General features: G+C 39.9%; 1 protein-coding gene across 1 annotated transcript in view; it reads left to right on the top strand.

Moving 5' to 3' along the window:
- Positions 1 to 20,338, top strand: part of PELI2 (pellino E3 ubiquitin protein ligase family member 2) — a 108,213-nt gene that overhangs the window by 2,695 nt on the left and 85,180 nt on the right. The window lies entirely within an intron of this gene.

Raw genomic sequence — 20,338 nt, 5'->3', positions numbered from 1 at the left:
GGATTATGGTGATGGCATACGGGTGACTTGGTGATGGGAAACCCGCGGGGATTACAATTGAGATGGAAAAAAAAATGTACAAAATGATGTAAAAATAAACTGTTAAAAAATTTAAAAAATATATTTCCCATAGTATTGGTATTTGGGCAAGTTGGGTTTTGGTCTTGAGCCCTTCCTCTTCTTTTCCTACCTGCCACACCCCCACCCATCTTGTAACGTGGGAAAAAATATATTTTCAGTATCAGTATCCTCATTTATGAAATAAATGAATTGGCTAAAGGCAGGTACCATACTGCATCACATAAGGCGCTTTGGTTATGAATGAACAAAACTGGGGGAAAGTATTTAAACACAGCTTTAGATAGATGAGAACTGAAGATATGTAATATAAATAACTCCAGGTAACATCTAGGTATAAAGATAAAACTTTTAAAGGCTAAAAAACCCAAAGCAGGTGAAGTGGATCATCACTCAGGTACCAGTGATCTTCCAATGGCAGCTCATTTTCACATTCTACCAGAACATGAAGCCTGAGTAACCAAAGTTTTTTTAAATAAAGTCTTAGTATCTGAAGCTATTGTATTAATACAAAATATGAGATCCAAAAGTCCGTCACTTTTGGGCAGGGAATCATAGGAAAGGGGTGGAAGGGACACGACAAGTCTGGAGAGAAAGGATTGCATTTAAAGTACAGGTTTCTCCGCACAGATCTCTCACCCACTCTGTTCCAGGTGTGAGATCGCACTCTGTAGTATTTCTGTTACCTCTAAGACTGCCATCCCTGCTCAGTTTTGCCCTGTCAGTTCTGCCAACAGCTCTGTTAGCCCTTTTGACAAGAATCTCTTTACATATGTGACCTTCTCTTAAAACACTTCTCCTGCTGCCTCACTGTTTTGGATTCTTATTATGATTGCAAGATACCCTTTAGCGTTAGCCATCAGGAAACTGTTTGCTTAATTTGTTATTTTGGAAATCAGCACACCTGGCCACAGGGAAGCAATGACGGTGGGGTAGGCAGGGAGAGAGCAGCAGAGCAGGACTAGGGTGGGCATAAGTACCAGCACTGGCCACAGTCCTGCTTTTATTGGCATTGAGGGTGGTGAAGTATAGGGTTTCCGGGCTCATTCTTTCCTGGTGAGTTTATATTATAAGAGAGCATTTGAAGCTTAGGAAAAGAAAGAAAAAAAGAAAGAGGAATAAACACAAACATCAACATCATCTGGTTAGTTATCTAAATCAGCTAAGATTTGTAAAATCAAAGGGCCTCACTCACTGGGGGAGACAGCTTGGCTCTTTATGTTGTCCTGACTGCCCAAGTGTTTATCCAAGTTAACCCTCTTGAAGTGGATACTTCAGCATCAGAACCTAAGTCAGGCACTTGTATGACCAAAACACTCTCAGGGTTTACACTACACTTAAGCAAATCCTGATTATTTTTCCATTTTTTCTGGTTCGTGGAAGTAGAAATCATTTAATTTGGTCTCCATGGTGGCCTCTTTTTATAAACTCTCCATTACTCATGTCAGCCACCTCTTTCCCTACTTCTCTTGACCTCACTCACCTACAGTTCATTCGTCTGCATACTTCAGTGACTCAGTACCTAGCACAATCTCTCTTTCTCCCTAACCCCCGTTAAATTACACACCAGCATCTGTAGTTAATAGTGTTTTAACACTTTCATTTTTCAGAGATTGTTCACCCCTGATCCCCTTTTCCCACTGAGGGAGTGGCCCATAGTCATTTAAAAGTGATCCTAGTCTCCAGTTCATTTTACTTTTGTCTATGACCTCCAGCTTGCCCTTGTTGGCCATGGTTTTTACCCACGTGGCTTTTCCATTTTTGTATAGACCTTACCTCTGAGTTCCTTTTTCTGCTACCTTTTGGCACCTTTTCTTTGTGTGTCCTAGGCTCTGGGTGCTTCCCAGGCCTTGCTGAGTCGTTTTTCTTCCTTCTTACTGACCTCCCCATCAGAACACCAGTGTATGTGGCGGGACTTGTCAAAAACTGCTGACTTGAGGGCCCTCCCTGGTGGCGCAGCTGATTAAAGCGCAGCACTAAGAAGCTAAAGCCACTTCAGCATGAGTTCGATCCCCACCCCAGAGGTGACCCACATGGTGCAGGAGACCTCTCCTAGCCCACCTACTGCTCCCCTCAGCAGTGTACTTCATCAGTCGGCCTGTGCTGGTCCCCACGCTGTCTCTGGTGAATCCTCTCACCGCCCCTGCACCTCTGGCCTGTACCCCAGTTCTCTATGCACAAATAAATAAATCTTAAAACAAAAACAACAACTGACTTGAATCAGCAGTGGCTTGTCTCCTCTGAATTTTCTGATTCTTCAGTGTTGGTAATGGAAGGGTCATCTTTGATCCAGTTACAAAATTGAAACCTAGGAGGATGGGTGTGCTTCCATGAGTGCATTTTGAACCACTTGAATTATTTCTTCTCTCTGCCATAATCATCCCCTCTGCTGCATAATATTGGGGCAGAACAGGGAGTTGGGGATGGTAATGGCATCTGGGAAATGGGATCTCTTCATCTTCCTGACTGCAACTCAAATGAGGATGGCAAGTATTTGCTATTGCTGTGTACTCTCTCTCTGTACATTTTTGCTTTTGGAATCAGAATAGTCAAAGATGCTTTTCCTATTATATAATATGCTTTTTAAAAATTGCCAAAATCCTGTTTTGTTTTTGACCATTCAGTTACATAGAGGTAGGGCATTTAGCAATTTAATCACCGTTCATTTACTTAACAAATACTGATCTAGCACTTTCATGACTGGCTATGTTAGGTATTGGAAATACTGTCATGGGCAAACATTTCTGCATGGAGCTTACGGTCTAGTGAGTAGACAAACAATAATAACCATATGAATACACATTTAACTACATATTGGGAAAAGTGCAGGGAGGAGAAGAATAAGACCCTGTGAAAAAAGGGGGTGCAGAATTTAGGTTAGGTAGAAAGGGAAGGATCTCAGAGGGAGAGGGTCTGCCCTGTGAGCTGATGGGTGAAGAGGAGCTAGGCCAGGATAGCAGACAGATCGGTACTGGTCTGCTTGAGGAATTTGGGTTTCCCTAAGGGGACACACTGAAGAGTGAAGCAGTGAAAGTGACGTAGTATGAGAATTTAAGTAACTTCTTGTTTGTTTATCTACTCTTGATTGTGTGGGGCAATTTTGCTCATAGCCAGGGTGCAATATGATGATGATGGTGGTGGTGGTGATGGTGCTGTGCCTGCTAGGTGAATATTTTGCTAGCAATATGGTATGAATTCAGCAACCTAGAAAATTCTTTGTCTTGGTTTTCCTTTTTTTAAATTATGCTTTATTAAAATAGTTTTGAGGTATTTATTCCTGCTAAAAAGTAACTGAATATCACATTGTTTCAGTTGGTTTATTTCAGAATGGTAAATGTCAGTGGTATTGGAGGGATAGTTTAGAAAAAATTTGGGCTATTTAATGGGATTGCACAACTGGGACTGCTCTTGAGCTGTTTATATTACAGGTTGATAAGATACTGGAATTCTTCCTTATCAGTCAATGAATAATCGTAACTGTGGGAAGTGGTGAAATTAAATATATAAATTTCAGTGTGAGCTCATTAGTTCAAGTTAATTTTGTAGGCTAAGTAGGGCTGCTTTTCAAGTACCTATTGTTGAGATATGTGTCCAGCATGGGTCTTGGTGGCAATGGGTGGCGTATCTTCCTTGTACATACATTAGAAGCTGGGAGCTCTGTGCTTTAGGGGACCATCAATTTATAATTTTCATTAGAGATTCTACCTGCTACATCATTATTGCATTTTTGAGTTAGTGGTGACTAGTCTTTTGTTATTCATTTGTTCAAGAATGTATTTTATTATAAATGAAGAGACAGCAAAGCTTGGTTAAGTTTTATCATTTAGATATCATAAACATGAATATAATTTATTAGAAGAAAACAGAGAAATGATTAGTAATAAACTGCAACTCAGAATATCTTTTAGTAATTTAGGAATATGTACCAAAAAGAAAGTATATTTCCAGATTGAAACATAACTCAGTTATTTTAACACAAAATATAAATATGAACAACCTAACTTATACCTTAATGAACTAGAATAAGAACAAACTTAAGTCCAAAAAACATAGTAGAAGAAAGGAAATAACAAAGATCAGTGCAGAAATAAATGAAATAGAGAGCAAAAAGATAATAGAAAGATGCGTGAAAATTAAGAATTGGTTATATGAAAGAAAAACAAAAGAAGACAGAGCACTAGCTAAACTCATCAAGAAAATGGCTGAAATGTACCAACAGGATAGTCAACCTTGAAGAAGTGGATATATGCCTAGAAATAGACAGCCTACCAAGACAGGATCATGAAGAAAAGAAAGTCTGATTTATGGTGATAGTAGGAAGGACAGTGAATTAGTAATCAGAGACCAGGACCTAACAAACAAAGTCCAGGACTAGATGTCTTCACTGGTGAATTCTACCACATAGATAAATAATTAGTGCCAGTCTTTTTCAAACTCTTCCCCAAAATTGGTAAGGCAGGAGCTTTCTAAGTTCATTTTATAAGACCAGAATTACTCTGATACCAAAACCAGATAAGGACACTCAAGAGACTAATTCTCAACAAAATATCAATAAAGTTCAACAATACAGCAAAGGGTCAGACATCTTGAGCAAATGGAATTTATTCCTGAGAAGCAAAGATGTTTCATTGTCTGAAAATCAATCACTGTGATATAGCACATTAACAAAATGAAGGACAAAAATCATATGATCACCTCAACAGATGTTCATAAAGCATATGGCAAAAGTCTAAGTGTTGCATATATGATAAAAACTCTACAAACTGGGTATAAAGGAGAATGTAACTCAGCATAATAAAGGTCTCATATGACAAACTACAGCTCACACCATAATTAACAGTGAAAGCCTTTTTCTCTAGGATCAGGAACACTCTGGCCCACTCTGGCTACTTTTAGTCAACATAATGCTGTAAGCTTTAGCTATAGCAGTTAGGCAAGAAAATGAAATGAAAGGCACCCAAATTGGAAGGGAAGAAGTAAAGGTGTCTCTTTGCTGTCGATGGTTATTATATACATAAAGCCCTAAAAACACCATTCAAAATTTGTCTGAACTAATAGATGAATTGTCAAGTTGAAGGATGCAAAATCAGTATACAATCAGCTGTGTTTCTGTAGGTCAGTAACAAACTAACAGAGAAAGCTGTTAAGAATATAATTCTGTTTATAAAATTCTTAGAATTTTATAAGATGGTGAAAAAGATGTGTGTCCTATAAGCTTAAGATATTAATGAAAGAAGTCAAAAGAGACTCAGATAAAGTGAAAGATACTCCCTGCTCATAGATTGTCAGAATCCCTATTGTTAAATGTCTATATTGCCCAAAGTAATCTACAGATTTAATATGATCACTGTAAATACTCCTATTGCATTTTATTTCACAGAAATAAAACAGATAATCCTAAAATTCATATGGGAGCAAAAAAGGCCTTACATAGCTAATGCTGTCTTGTGAAAGAAGAATAAAGCTGGAGATAACATGCTTCTGGATTTCAAACTATATTACAAAGCTATAGTAAGCAAATGTTATAGTATTGGCATAAGAACAGACCCAATAATGGCCCTCCCTGGTGGCGCAGTGTGTTAAAGCACAGCACTAAGAAGCTTAAGCCACTTCTGCATGAGTTCGATCCCCACCTGCCTTGGAGGAGATCCACATGGCGAGGCAGACCCCTTCTGACCCGCCCGCTGCTCCCCTCAGCAGTTACTTCGTAGATCTGCCTGTTCTGTTCTCCACACTGTCTCTGATGAATCCACTCACCACCCTTACACCTCTGGCCTGTACCCCAGTTCTTTATGCATAAATAAATCTTAAAACAAAACAAAAACAGACCCAATATCAATGGAACAAAACAGATAGTCCAGAAATAACCTACACTTCTATGGTTAATTTACAATATAGGAGCTTGTAATAAGGAGTGATAAAGGATAGTCTCTTCAGTAAGCGATGTTAGAAAAACTGAATAGGGCGCTCACTGGTGGTGCAGTGAGTTAAAGCACAGCACCAAGAAGCTAAAGGCACTTCATCACGAGTTCAATCCCCGGGAGCTGACCCACATGGTGTGGCAGACCTCTTCTGACACATCCACTGCTCCCCTGAGCAGTGTACTTGGTTGACTGCCTGTTCTGCTCCCCACTCTGTCTCAGGTGAAGGCTTCACCGCCCCTGCACCTCTGGCCTGTACCCCAGTTCTTTATGCATAAATAAATAAATCTTTAAAAAAAACAAACTGATAGCCACACATAAAAGAATGAAATGGCATCATGATCTTATACTATGCATAAAAACCAATGCAAAATGGATCAAATACTTGATTGTAAGACCCAAAACCATAAAGCTCTCAGAGGAAAAGGTAAGGAAGTAAGCTCCTTGACATCAGTTGTAACGGCAATGATTTCTTTATTTGATCCCAAATGCAAAGGCAACAAAAGCAAAAATAAACAAGTGGAACAACACCAAACTAAAAGGTTCCTGCACAGAAAGGAAGTCATCAATAAAATGAAAAGGCAACCATGGAATTGGAGAAAATATTTGCCAGTCATATATCTAACAAAGGGTCAAATGTAAAAAGAGCTCATACCATCCGTTTAAAAAATCCAATTGAAAATGGGCAGAGGATCTACATAGACTTTTTAAAAGAAGATACACTAAAAGCCAGCAGGTACACAGCAGGTGCTTCATATCACTGTCTTCAGGGAAGTGCAAATCAAAATCACAATGAGACATCACCTCACAATTGCTGGAATAGCTATTCTCCTAAAGATAAGAGGTGGGAATGTGGAGAAAAGAGAATCTTTTCATACTGTTGGTGGGCACAGAAACTGGTTTCATCAATTTATGACGATTTTTAAGAAAATTAAAAATGGAACTATTATAGGATCCAGTGATCTCAATCTTGGAGAGAAACCTGCACTCCCATGTTCATGGCAACATTTTTCCCAGTAGCCAAGGAATGAAAACAAAACCTGATTGTTGAAAGGGTAAAAATGTGGTATATACATCATGTTGCTTCACAGTGGGGATGTGCTCTCAGATAGATGTCACCAGGTGATTTTGTTGTAAACATTCTCAAGTTAGCTTAACAAGCCTATGTGGTATTAGCTTACTGCACACCTAGGCTGTATAAAGCACTTCTGCTTTAAGTGATCCATGGTTGCCTGAAACATTTGAACCAGGCATGGCTGTTGTACAGTGGAATGTTACTCAGGTCCAAGAAGGGAAGAAATCCTGTGACTTGCCACAATGTGAGTAGGGCCTGAAGGTATAATACTATCCAAGATACCAGTTAGGAAAGGACAAATACCATGGTATTCCTTATGTGTGAAGTCAAAAAAACTGAAGCAGAAACTAGAATGGCAGTTACAAGGGGTGAGAGATGGGGAAAAAGGGGAGATTTTCGTCAGAGTACAGATCTTCAGTTATAATGTGAATTACTTTTGGAGAGCAAATATACAGCAAAATGACTATATATAATAATACTATAGGATACACTTGAAAATTGCTGAGAGTAAATCTTAAATTTTATCACCATAAAAAAGAAATGGTAATTATGTAGCTTGATCGAATTGTCAGCTAATGCTATGGTGGTAATCATTTTCCATTAAATAAGTATAACAAGGCAACATGTTGTGGAGAAAAATAAACTAGTTTCCAAAAAAATTTGAAACAGTAGCTTCCAAAAATTTTATAGAATTTTTTTTAAAAGGGAAATATGTTTAGGAAACACTAACATAATTCACTGCATAGTTTTAAATAATTTTGTGACTTACAGAATATATTAAGGCTTCAGAAAATAGTTTTTATATGGATATGTGAAGGCAGTTTAGAATTATATTCCTGATTATCACAAAAAATATCTAAGACGAGAAAACAATTTTGTGGGGATACTTACACATTAGAGCAATAAAATTTTAGTCATTATTGATAAAGCTCCAAGCATTGCACATAGAAGTGATTTAATAATTTACCTACAATGTAATATTCAAGACTTTCAAGATAGGTGATGGTTTTGTTGATTTCATGGAGCTGGAGGGAACAATATCTGACATATATTACATTTTATTGTCATACTCAAGAAGAATTGTTCCAATGAGAAATATTTACATGAAAACCTTATGAATTTTGTACAGACAGTGTAGTTTGCCAGGGAGAAAAACATGTCACAGCTGAAATTCCAGAGGAACTTTTGTATATTTCACTGGATGCTGTCTTCCTTGTTATATTTAGTTAGTTATCTGTCTTGGGATGGTGCCACAGAAAGATAAAAACCAAGTAAGCCACTTAGCATTTTTTTGTTGTTATTTCTATATTTGTTACTTTTGCTAAACACTAGGAAGTTAAATATGTAAGTGTTTGCCTTTTGATGGGCATCCTCAGTTTGGAAATCATATAAAGACTTGAATATTCACTTTAATGGGGATTGGGAGCTAGCCTTTGGACAAGTCAGTTGTTTAGAGATTTGATTTTGCTGCGTAATTGTCACCATTCTTAGTTCTTTGGTTTAGGAAGAAAATTTCGAGTTATTAAAATTAATAAGCTTATTTGATAAATGATAGGTGGTTGAACATCTAAAATCAAATACTGGCAATAGAAATAAAGAAGCAGAGGATATTAGAGAGATAAATTGAAAGCCAAAATACTCTCAAAGGAAAACTATTATCCATTAATCCAAGTATTATTCACAAGTGCATGAAAATACACTTATTTGATTACAAATTTGAAGAATATAATTAACTTTTAATAATAATCCTCTTAACAAGTAATAATTCTGTTAACCTATTGATTCTTAGTATATGATCAGTTGGTGTTTTCAAAGCACCATATACTGAAGGTCAGCAGAACGTTGTTGTAAAAACAAAGCTAGGCAGTTAAATGATTTTCATGATTTAAGAGATAATTAGAAATAGTGAATATTAAAAGTTCAGTAACGCGGGTAGAAAAAAATTTGTTATCAGCTCAGCAGAGGGTAATAGATGGTTTACTATGAGCAATATTATGTTACAGGAAATCTATCAAGATTCAATTTCTCTATTGTCTTTCAGTTAAATAGAGGAAGTTATTTGGAAGAGTTTGATTTGTTGTATTGAATCATAATTCAGACATTGTTTAGTTTATGACAAATATATTAAAGGATCCCATCAGTAATTTGTTACATAAATCGTTATCTTCTTATTGACATAATTGACAGCAGTCTATTAGTTTCAATTGTACAATATAATGATTTGATTGTGTATATTTTGTGAGATAATTTCATAATAAATCTGGCTAATATCCATCCCTATATATAGTAGTAAAAAAATTCCTTTCTGGGCTCTCCCTGGTGGCGCATTGGGTTAAAGCACTGCATTATGAAGCTCTCTGAAGCCACTGTAGCATGAGTTTGATCCCCCACCAGGTAGCTGACCCACATGGCACGGCAGACCTCTCCTGACCCGCCTGCTGCTCCCCTCAGCAGTGTACTTCGTTGATCTGCCTGCTCTACTCCCCACTCTGTCTCTGGTGAATCTTCTCACCTACCACACCTCTGGCGTGTGCCCCAGTTCTGTAAGCATAAATAAATAAATCTTTGGAAGAAAAATTTCTTTCTATGTGATGAGGGCTTTTAAGATCTGTTCTCTTAGCAACTTTCAAATATGTAAACAATATTATTGACTATAGCTACCACACACTGGTGATTTCTAATAACAGATGACTTGGAAATTAGTAGCATGATTTGATGAATGATTGATGTTCTCAATTGTTATCATTCAGGTATAGTTTTATACTATGGATAGGTCATATTATTTAGAGAATAAATAGGGTTGTTTTAAATTTTTTTGTTCACCAACTTAATAATTCCTATAATTCTGATTGTTAAATTGTATCCTCCAGAAGTGAATCATTTTATAAAAATATCTGATTAAGAAAGTATCCCACTTTTTAATTTCACATAATGTTTTTTTGTTTTTTTTTTAAAGATTTATTTATTTGTACATACAGAACTGGGGTACAGGCCAGAAGCTCAGGGGCGGCGAGAGGCTTCACCAGAGACAGAGTGGGGAACAGAACAGGCAGATCGACGAAGTACACTGCTGAGGGGAGCAGCAGGCGGGTCAGGAGAGGTCTGCCACGCCATGTGGTCACCTCCAGGGCAGGCGGGAATCGAACTCATGCGGAAGTGGTTTTAGATTCTCAGTGCTGTGCTTTAACCCGCTGTGCCACCAGGGAGGGCCTCACATAATGTTTTAATTGGTCATTACTAACTACTACATTCTTACTAATCAATTTTTATATTTTTCTAAAGTTTTTGATAGTTTTGCTATTGCAAATAGTGTAAATTATTTGTGAGCTGCTCTTTTCCTTTCTTAGTTTAGCTTTGACTTCTGTTGTTCAAAAAGGAAGCAATAATAGGCTTTCTTGTTTAAATATATTGTCTTTCAAGTCACACTTAAAATGTTGAGATTTTCATTGCTGTGTTTCACAGGCAGTTTGATTTTTACTGGTTGAAGAGCTTGAGATTCCATCATTATTTATCACTACCTCTTCATTTTGATTTGTGGAAGTCTTTTAGACTGGTTTTAAGATATTTTATAGAATTTTTAGAATTAAAATTTGAAATGTGATTCATATTACCTATGGTTGAAGAGCTGAATTCAGAATACCACATTTTTCTTAGTTTCTCCCATTAATATAGTTCAACACTAACATTTTTGTTTCCCCTAATCCGTCTAGCATATATAGTTTCAGTAGCAAGCACTAACATCCATTGTTTTGTGTTTGTGTGTGTGTGTGTATAGAATAAGAACAAGGTTTCATTGCTGGCTCCTTTTCTGCTCATTGATACTTTTTTTGTGCATTGGGGCTAGAATAATTTTTTATTATTCTCTAGCTAAATACATTTGTCTTGTTTGTATTTATTGCACAATAATACATACCTTCCCCCACATCCCAAATGCCCATGCCTCAATTTCTGGGATCTGTAAATATGTTACCTCACATGGCATAAGGGACTTTGCTGACAGAAATTAAGACCACTGAATTCAAAACAAAGAAATTAGTTTGGATTACGAGGGGTTCCCACAGGTAAAGAAAAGGCTCTTTAAAAGTGGAAGAGTGGGGTGTCAGGATGGCCGAGTGGTCTAAGTGCCAGACTCAAGGAGTAAAAAAAGTGGAAGAGTGACATAGAAGACTTGCAGAACTTGGAATGTATACTCATTTCTGAACTAAAACTGCTGTAATGATGAAAGAATACAACATTTACTAGTAAAAATGGATCTTGCTATGGATTTAAGGATTAATAAACCATCCAATTTGAAAATTGGGGGTTATGTAGAAAGAGCCCTTGTAGAGAAGCAAAATGAATGAGTCCTGAACTTTAGGAGCTGGTTTGTTTTGTTTGTGCTGGTAGTTATGACAGCAAGTAGTAAAAACACATTCCCAAACTGCTGTGCAGCTGAAATCACAGCCCAGAGGGAGGACCAGAGCCTTATCACTGACAGACTTGAATTTTCTGTGACCATTTTTGTTACACTTTTGCCTTCCCACTCAAGTGCACAGTTGACCTTTTATGAGGCAGCACTCAGCCCCTCTGAGGGCCTAGGCTGCAGACTGATTCCGAGATTCACAGACAAGCTCCGCATTACCACACCCATGGCACAGGGGAAGCTGGACGGGAGACTTCAAGGCCCTAACCTCTGTCTTAATGAAGTTAGTGCCTGTAGGCTGCATACAGCCTTTCCCTCACTGCCAGGTTTTCGTGTAACATGCTACTCCCTCATTCCCCACTGTCCTTTAAAACGGGCCCAGGGTCATTCCTCCTAAAAACTCCTCTGACATACTTTCAGCCTCAGTGAGGAGAAGGCCTTTGGTGAACTCTTAAAGCTCAACAATGTATGTCCATCTCTGCAAGTGCCCCACTGCCAGTGTCCACTCACTGTCCAGCCACCCTGCCTCCCGCAGGCAGGGACTGACTTTCATGTCCGTATTGCCATCACCTAGCAACGTCCTGCCCAGTGTGTGACCAGGAGCCTGGTGCTGTGCCTGTGCTGCCTGGCTGTTCTCAGGGGCTGGTAACTAATGGGTCGGTATTCTGGAAATGCACAGGTAGATACACAGGCCAGTTTATATTTCAGGCACATTTGGCAAATATCACACACTTGATAAATTAAAAATAAAGTAATCCTCCTCTGTTTCCATATTTTTGCTATTATATACAATAGTTTGTTAGCCAGTTTTACCCTAAAACTTAAACCCTTTCTTTTTTTAAAGATTTATTTATTTATGCCGACAGAACTGGGTTATGGGCCAGAGACACAGGGGCGGTGAAAGGATTCACTAGAGACAGAGTGGGGAGCAGAACAGGTAGATTGACGAGCACTGCTGAGGGGAGCAGCAGGTGAGACAGGCGAGGTCTGCAGCGCCACGTGGTCAGCTCCAGGGCTGCCAGGGATCGAATTTGGCATTGAAGCAGCTGCAGCTCACTTGCAGTGCTGCTCTCTAACCCATTGCGCCACCAGGGAAGGCCCTGAAACCCTTTTCTAGATTCCTAAATCTAGCTCTAGATTCTTGAGCCAAATACTTTTCTGTGGCTCACTTTCTATTTTTTTAAACAGGGAATTGTTCCAGTCAGCATCCCAGGCAATAACAAATTACTCCCACTGGATTTATAACAACAGCATAATTTATTGTTCACATTTCAACCATCATGGATTAGCATGGCACTGAGTTCAGCATGGAAACTCAGGGGCCCTGATGGAGGCCTCAGAGATCATGGTGGAGTCCTAAGAGAGACAACAAAGCTCTTAAAGCTTCTGATGGGAAGTCACACACTTGCATTTCCCTGACCGCAAATCTCATGGCTAACTGAGTTCAAAGGTTGGGGATGCACAGCCTCTTTGCAGGGAGAGGCATCAAATGTTTGCCCATAGATTGCCACTTACTTCCAGGTAGTGATGCCTACAGGAAAACACTTGGAAGATATCACATGCCTAGACCATGATAACGATTGATTAATGTCAGCTAATAATGTCAGTAAAGAAACCAGTTACATGAAATTAAAAATTAGCTCAGGATATATGAAACCTAGCATCTGTACTTAATTATTTATAGTCTGATTATGTAAAAATTTGTTTGCAATTCATCTATAAATTAAAAATGAAAACTCAGTCTTTGTGATTCAAATGTAGGTTTCTTCTATAAACTTTACTATCTTAATGTACCATTTCCTTAAGATCATAGCATTGAAGGTTTAATAATGAATAGTTTTTGAACTACTGAACCCTTGACTTTAAAAATCAGTGTAGAATGAACTTATGAATTGGAACATTTCAATAAGCATTTTTATGTGAAAATGCATCTGACCTGAGCTAGTTTTGGTTCCTCATGTGTTCTTCAGATTGCCAACATACGCTTCATGGGAATAGTTCTGTATATTTTCAATGATGAATTGAATCTTTGTTTCACATGAACAGATAGATGAAATAACTTAAAAACTCTGCAGTGCTTGGTTGAAAGTGTTAGCATGAATATCAGTGATTTTTTCTCCTCAACATTTAAAATAAATCATTTTTATTATTTTACTTTGTAATCTTGTGTAATAAATCCAAGAATACCAACTTTTTAATTTCTAAATATGGCTGATACTTAGTTTTTATAAGCTAGGTAGAGCTAATGTTAACTTTGAATGAGAATGCTGATAAATAGACCTGAGTTAGCATTTTTTACTTTAATAGTTATTTTAAAATACACAATAGAGCTTGCTATTTTTCTCATAAAGTGAATATACCCTTTTAAACAGTATCAAGAAACAGCATTACCAACACCCCAAAAGGCTTGACACCCCTTCTTCCCAAGCAGTTAACCATCACTGAGACCTGCCCCCAAAGGTCAGTTTGGGGGCAGGTCATATAAGTTGTTTTTGGTTTCTTTTCATATTTGTTGATGGAATATCTCTTGTTGGACTTAATAGCATGATCATTGCTACATAGTGCTCTTTATGTGAATATTCAGCCTGTTATCCAATATGGTATAAAGTTTTAATTAAGAGCCCAGCTGAGTTTTGTAAATTATTATAGTTGCTATTTTCAACTTAGCTGTTTTACTTAGGATGTGAAATCAAAGTAAATGGAAGTCAGTTATAGCTGCTGGCATTCACATTTATTGCTCGCAGCAGTTAAAAACCTAACTTCTCATGCCTAAGTGTAAACCGAATCCTCACTGCCCAGCCCTCTAAAACATTAATGATTTTACAGAACTGAATATTTGGAGGAAAGAAACGACTTTGAATTTTTTGTTAGAGACTTATTTATGCATACAAGAGCTGGGGCCCAGGCCAACTTTATATTAAACTTTGACTCTTGTGTGCTGTTTTCCTTTCCTAAAAACCTTCTACCTATGTCACAGTGAGGGCTCCACACACCAGCTTTGCTTCAGTTAATTTACCTCCTGTGTCAGGAGGCTGGTATTGGGCAAGGAGCACAGGCTAGACTAGATGCAGCTGACTAGAATCCTGACTTTTCTTTTTGCCAGTATGTGGCCAACACAAACACACAGCCCCTCGGAGTGGCCGTGAGAGCTAGACAGGGTGGGTGTGCACAGCTCCTGGCCGTGGTTGGCTTTAGGGAATTGGTGACAGTTTTTCATTACTGCTAAAGGATATTTACAGATGTGATTAGATCATAGGATCTTTTGAAAGCCTCTCTCTGTGCCCCTCCAGGAAGACAGTTTTCATGCAGTGTACACTGGATCACCGGGGTAGCATAATGAGTAGTGCCCTCTTCCAAGTGCCATGGACACTCATTCCCACTGACTGTGTTGTTGGAGTTCAACCTTTAAAAATGTCAGCACATTTGGCCCTCCGTGGTGGCAAAGCGGGTTAAAGCACACCACTAAGAAGCTAAGAACCACTTCTGCAAGAGTTCGATTCCCGGCCCCGGAGGTGATCCACATAGCACAGCAGACCTCTCCTGACCTGCCCACTACTTCCCTTCAGCAGTGTACCTCATCAGTCAGCCTATTCTGCTCCCCACTCTGTCTCTGTCTCTGTCACTGCCCCTGCACCTCTGGCCTGTACCCCAGTTCTATGTGAATAAATATATAAAATAATCTTTAAAAAATAATGTAAGTACATCCTTAATATTTAATTCCTTTATTAATTGCACAAGAAAAAATTAGCATCCATAAAATTTTATTCTAAAGGTGTCCCCTTCCCTGCAGTCTCTGTTCCATCATCATTTCTCGACTTGACCTGGCTGAGTGCAAGTAGATGCCCTGAACAGGCCCACCTTTGTGGGGGGGCAGAGGACAATGTTGAGTAGCCAGGGAAAGAGCCATAGCCATGTGTGATATTTAGAATCTGTTGTTTCCCACACAAGTTTACGTGGTTTCATGAAAGTGAAAAATAGTTCAATATCCTTTGCTCTAAGACAGATGCAAGCATGTCTTAGCAAATATGTGTTTTTAGCATTAGAGTCATATTGGTTGAAATCTTCAACAGGTTAATCATTACCTTGACACCCAAATGGAACCCTCAAATGGGAAAACTGGCAGTGGTGGGCTGGCAGTGGTGAGTCTTGGGAGGGGGGTTAGGAGGGTAGGGTGGGGCTGGGGTTGGGTAGGGTGAGGAAGGCGGGGCAGAGGGGGCAGAGAGGGCATAGTAAGATTGGGCAACAAGGACTGTCTGCAGGTGCGGACCAGGTAGTTTGCAGTAAAGGGCAGGAGCAATTCTTATGTTCTGCGGGCAGACCAGGTGGTCTCAGCCAGTGGCCTGTACCTAGCACCCCGAGTCTCACCTCTGTCCTGGCCCCCCTCTTGTCTGGAAGATTAGACAGAGATGTTATGGAGCCTCTGGTGGAGTCACTTCTGTACTGTAGTCTTCAAAAGTTGGTATACCGCTCTAATTTTGAGACCTTTTCTACTTGAGCTGTGATAATAAGTTTTTTAAGAGATGTTTTCACTCTTGTTGCTACCTTTGTTTGTTTTGATGTAGAACACATTTATTTCTGTTTAATGGGAAGGTGTTTTTGAAAAGTAGAATTAAGCTTTGAACACCAGTTTACTGAATTATCTCCCACTTAGCCTTTTACTACACTAATACAGTTGCAGTATTGTATTTTCTTGTTCTTCATTATTACCTGAACTGGGTCCTGCTTCCCATGGTGGTAAAGGAGAGAAAGATTGTAAGAGGTTTAGTAGTACTGTTTTTTAGATGAGGGTTTCGCAACCTCAGCAGTGGCCAGATCATTCTCTGTGGGACTTTGTCTGTCCATTGAGGGATGTTTAGCTGCTTTCCTGGCCCTCACCCTCTCAATGCCAGGAGCACCCCTGGCCCCACTTGTGACCAAGTTGCTTCCCCATCTCCCTTGGGGCAGAATGAGCCTGCTTGAGGACCATTGATTACAATTCTGAAGCTCTGGGCTGTGTGGAATCTGGTTCAGATGTAGGCTCTGGAGTCAGGTTCAAATCTCCAACCGTTCAAATCTCCAACCGTTCTTTGGCCAATGACACCCCCTCTGTGCTTCAGCTCACTTGTCCCTCTAGTGATGGGAGGGATGACTCACTTCACTGCTTGGAATAAATGCGTTGACAGGTATAAAGTGCTTCACACATTGCCTGGCACATTGTAGTTGCTCAGTAAGTGTTAACTGATTGTTACCGCTGCTTATAAGAATATGGATATTGTATTACCTCTTTCCTTTCTTTTCTTACTCCTCTACCGACTGTGTCACAGAATGGATAGCCAAGGGGAATCGTAATTGCTAAAGTTTTTCAGAGAATTTATCTTCATTTTTAAAAGCTGCATTGCCTCCTTCTGGCAGGCACTGTGGCAAAGGGAATTGATGCCTGTGTTTTCCCACTGTTTCCCTTTCCTTAAGTGATGGCTGCTGCTTAGCAGAAACCACTGCTCCAAGTCGGACTCTGGGGAGCTAAAGGGGTTGCTGAACAAACAGCTGTCAACAGGGGGTTAATCTGGTTTGGGCCTGCTTTAAGAAGGGCTGAACTAAACTCTGGTCTCTCTCCCCTCAGGGCTGCAGGTACCTTGACAACCTTCTGTCATCAACCCAGGAAAGAGCGTGGTAGGGAACACTCACTACCTGCTAGGTAGAGACTGTGGCTTTTATTAGCCCAGTCGAGTTTCCCTCCTTCTCAATTTAACCTGTTTTCTAATCTGACAAGGACAAGTGCATGATGCCAAAGCAGCAGTGATTGCAAAGCTCATGGAACTAATAAAAAAGCAATGTTGGGCAGGAGTTGGGGTGCAAGCTTGGTTTTGGGTACAAGAGAGGGTTCAGTAGGGATTTTGTGAGCAAAATTTTTCACTAAAATCTGAGAATGGAGAAGAGGAAGAGTTGCAAACAAATACATTGCAACAGAGCCCGAAATAACTGAAGCCAAGGTATCCTATCTCTTTTGATGATACATACCATTGAATATACCATTTTTAGGTTTAAAAAAATCCATGTGGGAGTTAATCCTAAATGTGCTAATGATAGGTGTTTTTTATTTATTTTTATTTTTTTTTAAAGATTTATTTATCTATGCATATAGAGCTGGGGTACAGGCCAGAGGTTCAGAGGCAGTGAGAGGATTCAGCTGAGACAGAGTGGGGAGCAGAACAGGCTGAATGGCGAAATACACTGCTGAGGGGAGCAGCGGGCAAGTCAGGAGAGGTCTGCCGCGCCCTGTGGGTCACCTCCGGAGTTGGCGGGGATCGAACTCATGCTAAAGTGGTTTTAGCTTCTTAATGCTGTGCTTTAACCCGCTGCGCCACCAGGAAGGGCCCTGTTTTTTTATTTTTTAACGTTTTGCCAAGTTTTTGGTTTTTAAAGTGTACTTTTGATAGAGTAGGGATTTTTAGTTTAGAAATTTTTTTCTGTTAATTTCCAGATTTACAAAGATAAATCACCTTCCTTTTGTGATGGAATAAAGGTGTTATATAACTTGCCACTGGCTGTGATATCATTTGTCTAGGTTGCTTTAGGAAGATCCTAGTTCTGCCCAGTCATTTTCCCTAGCTCAGAAACTGATGCAAGTCAGAATTACGTCAGTCTAGAGTGTTGGGATCTTTCTAGGATTAATTGGTGACTTGAGCTAGAGCTCTTATTGTTAATGTGTTTGCTGTTGAATTCTTAATGTGGTTTAAGAAGTTGATAAACATCTTTTACCACCTTGTTTTGTTTTTCAGATTATGTTTTTTGAAGTTGATTTGTATCATTGTATTTGCTTTAGTGGCTATAGTTTGAAACCTGTGCATCTGCCCAAATAGTAGTTGTTTCTGAGCTTTTCAGGTTCTCCTTTGGTGGCTTAAAAGAGAAACAAAGGAAAACTCTTACAATAATGTAGCTGAGCATAATTTTTTCTTTTCCCAAAATATTGAGCAGTTAGCCTGAGTACCTCCACACCACTTAGCCTGGGTACCCCCATGCCACTTAGCCTGGGTACCCCCACGCTGTGGTGACTGCATTTTCCAGTGTGGTGTCCATGCCTCTTTCCCTGCGAGAAGGCTTTATCCAAAGCACCTGTTTCTCAACCTGCTTTCTCATTCTTCTGAATGCCTCGCCTTGGTCCCAGTCACTTCACCATTCACCATCCCCTTTGTAGTCAAAGTGAGCATCTTAGTATTACACTTAACTTCCTCTCTCCCTGAACACTCAGGCACTGCCTCCTAACCACAGAACCCTGATTCTGCAGAATTTACATGTACACTGGCTCCTGCTCCCCTCCTCCCCATTCCAGTGCAGCCTTGGTGTCGACATTTGCTGTGCTTCTTGTATGGGTGGGTGGATAAAGCCCTGATGGTTTCCCCTCTATGCCTGTATCCCCTCTTCGTGCCTGTTAGATGCCACTTGAGTGTTCAATAGACTTGTAAGATAACGTGAAGCACCTCTTGTTCAGAATGCTGAGTCTGCTCAGTGACATCTTTCACCCAGCTGAAGCCTCAAATCATCTTGATTGGGCGTCTTCTATGTTCCTGCAACACGTAAAGCAGACATGGGTACCGTGGCAGCAGAGGTGGTAATGGCAGAGGCAGACATAAACAAGAACCCAAAATGTGGGCATGTGATCTTCACCTGTGCTCTGTGCTGTCAAGGAAACAAACATGATAGGGGAATATGGTGTGTGTCAGGTTCACAAGCTTACACAGGCTGAGCTAAGAAGGTATGCATGGGATTTTTATTTTCTTTAAAGATTTATTTATTTATGCATACAGAACTAAGATACAGGCCAGAGGTGTAGGAGGTGAAAAGATTGTCCAGAGACACAGTGGGGAGCAGAAAAGGCAGATTGACAAAGTACAGTGCTGAGGGGAGCAGTGTGTAAGCAGGAGAGGTCTGTCTTGCCATGTGGGTCACCTCTGGGGCGGGGGATCAAACTTGCTCTGAGGCTGCCACGGCTTGGTTTAGCTTCGCAGTGCAGTGCTCCGACCCACTGCACCACCAGGGAGGGCCATGTATAGGATTTAACAAACAGAGGGGGAGAAAGTCAGCAGCAGAATATTCTAAACCCTGACTTGAGGCTGACTGGCAGAGTTGGAACCTGGGATGAGATCAAGGTGTTAGAAGTAATGAACCCTTCATGTTTTGATAAGGGGCCTTGGTTTTAATGTATACGCCATAGGAAGCTCTGGGAAGTGAGCAGGCTGAGATACATGGATGAAGAGAAATTGACATGGAGGCTAAAGATGGAAAATGAGAGATCACTTCACAGGCTAGGCTACAGATGAGAAGGCTAAGACTCGTGGGATGATCAATTTGACCTGCCTGACTAGGCTTCAGGGTCCAGATAATGTGGTCGAGCATTATTCTGGATGTTTCTTTTCAATGAGATGAACATTTTAAATTAGTGGATGCTGAATAAAGCAGGTTACATTCCCGTAAGAGTGGGTCTCGTCCTATGGATGAAGACCTGAATAACACAGATTCAGCAGACAGCCTCCAGACTTGAATTGCAGCTTCAGTCCTTCCCTGATCTCCAGCCTGCTGGCCCAACCTATGGATTTTGAACTTGTCAGACTCTTTAGCCACATGAGCCAATTTTTAACAAGTGACTCTCTGGAGAAAAGGTGCAGTGGTAGGGAGTAAGAAAACTAGAGGAGAGGTAGTTGAGAGCTTAGGAGTCAAGAGGGATTTTTTTTTTTTTTAATTAAGACTTTTTGCTGGTGATAGAACGGCTTGTTCATAAGTTGATGGGAGCTGGCAAAGGGGAAGACTGATGAGGGGAGAGAGGGCGTAACTGCAGCAGGTCCTTGGTGAAATGAAAGAAGTCTCAGAGCACATGTAACTGCAGAG

Source organism: Condylura cristata, unplaced genomic scaffold, assembly GCF_000260355.1.
Source record: "Condylura cristata isolate star-nosed mole 26May11 unplaced genomic scaffold, ConCri1.0 scaffold00013, whole genome shotgun sequence".
Classification (NCBI taxonomy): domain Eukaryota; kingdom Metazoa; phylum Chordata; class Mammalia; order Eulipotyphla; family Talpidae; genus Condylura; species Condylura cristata.
This window is presented reverse-complemented; position numbering and strand designations above follow the sequence as displayed.